Source organism: Salmo trutta, chromosome 10, assembly GCF_901001165.1.
Source record: "Salmo trutta chromosome 10, fSalTru1.1, whole genome shotgun sequence".
NCBI classification, from domain to species: Eukaryota; Metazoa; Chordata; class Actinopteri; order Salmoniformes; family Salmonidae; genus Salmo; species Salmo trutta.
This window is the reverse complement of record NC_042966.1, coordinates 7,776,402-7,781,344: the sequence shown is the minus strand read 5'-3', so window position 1 is coordinate 7,781,344 and position 4,943 is coordinate 7,776,402.

Genomic DNA, 4,943 nt, shown 5'->3' with positions numbered 1-4,943 from the left:
TACTGGCCCCTCTTTGCAGTCACTACATATTAACAGGCTGTCTTTGTGTCATTCTGACCCTTTAGTGCTTGTGGGACTATTATAGAGGAAACGGTGAGGGATTCAAATATACACTGAGTGTACAAAACATTAAGAACACTTCCTAATATTCAGTTTTACCCCCTCCCTTTGAACAGCCACAATTCGTCGGGGCATGGACTCTGCAAGGTGTTGAAAGCGTTCCACAGGGATTCTGGCCAATGTTGACTCCAATGCTTCCCAGAATTGTCAAGTTGGCTGGATGTCCTTTGGGTGGTGGACCATTCTTGATGCACACGGGAAACTGTTGAGCGTGAAAAACCCAGCAGGGTAGCAGTTCTTGACACAAACCAGTGTGCCTGGCACCTACTACCATACCCCATTCAAAGGCACTTAAATCTTTTGTCTTCCCATTCACCCTCTGAATGGCACACATAGACAACCAATGTGTCACTTGTCTCAAGGCTTTAAAAAAACATATTTAACCCTTTTCCTCTCCTTCATCTACACTGATTTGAAGTGGATTTAACAAGTGACATCAATAAGGGATCATCGCTTTCACCTGAATTCACCTGGTCAGTCTATGTCATGGAAGGAGCGGGTGTTCACAATGTTTTGTACACTCTGTATATTTTGTTGAACTGTTACAATTTGTCAGTGCGTGGCAAGAGATACTGTATTAGGCGAGAGACTATAGATTAGCCAGAGTCAGAAGAAATAAGATGCACATGTCTGTATTACTGTATCTAGCCGCTTTGCCTCAGGCTGTGGAGAGGCCCTATCTCCTGCAACTTTCCATCTGTTATTTTCCATTTATGAATGGAAAACTACGGTTAATGACTTGGCAGCTGGCACAGGGGTGTAGATGTGTTTAATAGCCTGGAATGATCCTTCACCACATGGACCTGCTCCTAACAAGCTGACATATTGCCCATCAATAATTGATGGTGGTTTAAATATCCTATGTCAACGTCATCTGCCTTTCTGACCTTGAGTTTAATTCCAGTAACCATTTGAAGAATCTAATATTTTACAGTTTTGTATTATTTGTGTGTCTGTGTTAAAATTGAATGGAAACCGTAAACATGTGTTGGCTTGAACACATGTTCAAAAGGGATGATGAAGGAAATCCTCCTTGTCTCGTTGTGGTGAGCAGGGCTTCCTGCTCTGTTTAACCATGTGACAACGTGCACAGTATTGGTCATATTGATCACATATTTAAAGATGTCCACTTGAGTGGTGTGCTGTCATGGTGTTTTAGACCACTTTTGCCAGTTTTCAGTTTTGGGATTTTAACTGTAAGTTTTTCTTAATTTTCAGTGTTATCTAATTGAAGAAGAATTTTTTTTTATATACAGTGCATTCGGAAAGTATTCAGACCCCTTGACATTTTCCACATTTTGTTACGTTACAGCCTTAATCTAAAAGGGATGAAATTGTTTTTTCCCCTCATCAATACCCCATAATGACTAAGGAAAAACAGGTTTTTAGAGTTTTTTTTTAAAATGAAACATAAAATAAAAAATGAAATCTCACATTTACACAAGTATTCAGACCCTTTATTCAGTACTTTGTTGAAACACCTTTGGCAGCGATTACAGCCTTGAGTCTTCTTTGGTATGACGCTACAACCTTGGCACACCTGTATTTGGGGAGTTTCTCCCATTCTCTTCATATCCTCTCAAGCTCTGTCAGGTTGGATGGGGAACGTCGCTGCCCAGCTAATTTCAGGTTTCTCCAGAGATGTTAGATCAGGTTCAAGTCCGGGCTCTGGCTAGGCCACTCAAGGACATTCAGAGACTTGTCCCAAAGCCACTCCTGCGTTGTCTTGGCTAGGTGCTTAGGGTTGTTGTCCTGTTGGAAGGTGAACCTTCTCCCCAGTCTGAGGTCCTGGAGCAGGTTTTCATCAAGGATCTCTCTGTACTCTGTTCATCTTTACCTCAATCCTGAGTAGTCTCACAGTCCCTGCCGCTGAAAAACATCCTCACAGCATGATGCTGCCACCAACATGCTTCACCGTAGGGATGGTGTGAGGTTTCCTCCAAACATGACGCTTGACATTCAGGAAAAAGAGTTCAATCTTGGTTTCATCAGACCAGAGAATCTTGTTTCTCATGGTCTGAGAGTCCTTGTGGGCTGTCAGGTGCCTTTTACTGAGGAGTGTCTTCTGTGTGGCCACTCTACCATAAAGGCCTGATTGGTGGAGTGCTGCAGAGATGGGAGAACCTTCCAGAAGGACAACCATCTCCACAGAGGAACTCTGGAGCTCTGTCACAGTGACCATCGGGTTCTTGGTCACCTCCCTGATCAAGGCCCTTCTCCCTCAATTGCTCAGTTTGGCCGGGCAGCCAGCTCTAGGAAGTCTTGGTGGTTCCAAACTTCTTCCATTTAAGAGTGATGGAGGCCACTGTTCATGGGGACCTTCAATGCTGCAGACATTTTTTGTTATCTTTCCCCAGATCTGTGCCTCGACACAATCCTGTCTCGGAGCTCTACGGACAATTCCTTCGACCTCATGGCTTGGTTTTTGCTCTGACATGCACTGTCAACTGTGGGATCTTTATATAGACAGGTCTGTGCCTTTCCAAATCATGTCCAATCAATTGAATTTACCACAGGTGGACTCCAATGAAGTTGTAGAAACATCTCAAGGATGATCATAGGAAACAGGATGCACCTGAGCTCAATTGAGTCTCATAGCAAAGGGTCTGAATACTTATGTAAATAAGGTTTATCTTTTTTTTATATATACATTTGCAAAAAAATCTAAAAACCTGTTTTCGCTTTGTCATTATGGGATATTGTGTGTAGCTTTGAGGATTTTTTTTATTTTTATTTATTTTTTAGAATAGACTAACGTAACAATGTGGAAAAAGTCAAGGGGTCTGAATACTTTCCGAATGCACTGTATGTCACACAATCCTGTGTTGGCAACCTATATTTTAAGTAAGTAGCACTTCATCCTGTGCAAATATTTTCCTCTTATTTTCACATTTATTTGATCAGTTTTATTCAATTGCAATACTTCCTGTTTGTTTTAATGTACATAGTTTTGTTAATTTATTTCAGATTTATTTTATGGGATGATGGGTTCAAATAAACATTTTGATTATATATCAGTCTATTAGTCATGATGTAGGATCAGTTGTCTTCAAATGTTGAGAAAATAAAAATATATAAAGCCAACTTCAGGGAGCCAACTATAAATCAACTTCAGGGAGTCAACAATCCAAATAACAGAAATTCAATCATAGCGTCCTACGACGAGCTAAATACAGATTGTATATTGGAGTTTTCCTTTGATCTAGGCCAGGTTTGAATCCGATCCACACTATAGGGCATCTGCGCTAGACAGCCGAAAATATGCTTTTTAATTCTATTTCATATCCGCGCTGTTGGATGTCTAATGCAGTTGCGCTACAGCCCAGTTTGGATATAATCTGGCCCTAGTTTTGAGGGCAGCTCTGCCTGAACAACCTGGACTCGGGGGAAGATGTAACATAGTAAACGAAAATCGAATTAGTATGTATCAAATTGTATTTGTCACAACAGGTGTAGACTAACAGTGAAATGCTTACTTACAGCCCCTTCCCAACAATATAGAGAGAAAGAAAATAGAGAAATAATTGAAAAGCAAAACATTTAATAATAGATACAATAGATACAATGAGAAACAATAACTTGGCTATACAACTAAATACATTACAAAGGAACGTCTTGATTAGTGTTATGTTAGCTAGCTACATAGTTGCCTTTGTATCATGATAATGGTGTAGTACTGAAACTATCGAGGTTACCTAGCCAGCTACACTTTCAAACAAAGTCAACAACGCAGCCACTGCTAGCTAGCCTACTTCACCAGCCAGCAGTACTGTATCATTTTAGTCATTTTAGTCAATAAGATTTTTGCAACGTAAGCTTAACTTTCTGAACATTCGAGACGTGTAGTCCACTTGTCATTCCAATCTCCTTTGCATTTGCGTAGCCTCTTCTGTAGCCTGTCAACTATGTGTCTGTCTATCCCTGTTCTCTCCCCTCTGCACAGGCCATACAAACGCTTCACAACGCGTGGCCGCTGCCACTCTAACCTGGTGGTCTCAGCGCGCACGACCCACGTGGAGTTCCAGGTCTCCGGCAGCCTCTGGAACTGCCGGTCTGCGGCCAACAAGGCAGAGTTCATCTCAGCCTATGCTACCCTCCAGTCCCTCGACTTCTTGGCGCTGACGGAAACATGGATTACCACAGATAACACTGCTACTCCTACTGCTCTCTCCTCGTCTGCCCACGTGTTCTCGCACACCCCGAGAGCTTCTGGTCAGCGGGGTGGTGGCACTGGGATCCTCATCTCTCCCAAGTGGACATTCTCTCTTTCTCCCCTGACCCATCTGTCTATCGCCTCCTTTGAATTCCATGCTGTCACAGTTACCAGCCCTTTCAAGCTTAACATCCTTATCATTTATCGCCCTCCAGGTTCCCTTGGAGAGTTCATCAATGAGCTTGACGCCTTGATAAGTTCCTTTCCTGAGGATGGCTCACCTCTCACAGTTCTGGGTGACTTCAACCTCCCCACGTCTACCTTTGACTCATTCCTCACTGCCTCCTTCTTTCCACTCCTCTCTTCTTTTGACCTCACCCTCTCACCTTCCCCCCCTACTCACAAGGCAGGCAATACGCTTGACCTCATCTTTACTAGATGCTGTTCTTCCACTAATCTCATTGCAACTCCCCTCCAAGTCTCCGACCACTACCTTGTATCCTTTTCCCTCTTGCTCTCATCCAACACTTCTCACTCTGCCCCTACTCAGATGGTATTGCGCCGTCCCAACCTTCGCTCTCTCTCTCCCGCTACTCTCTCCTCTTCCATCCTATCATCTCTTCCCTCTGCTCAAACCTTCTCCAACCTATCTCCTGATTCTGCCTCCTCA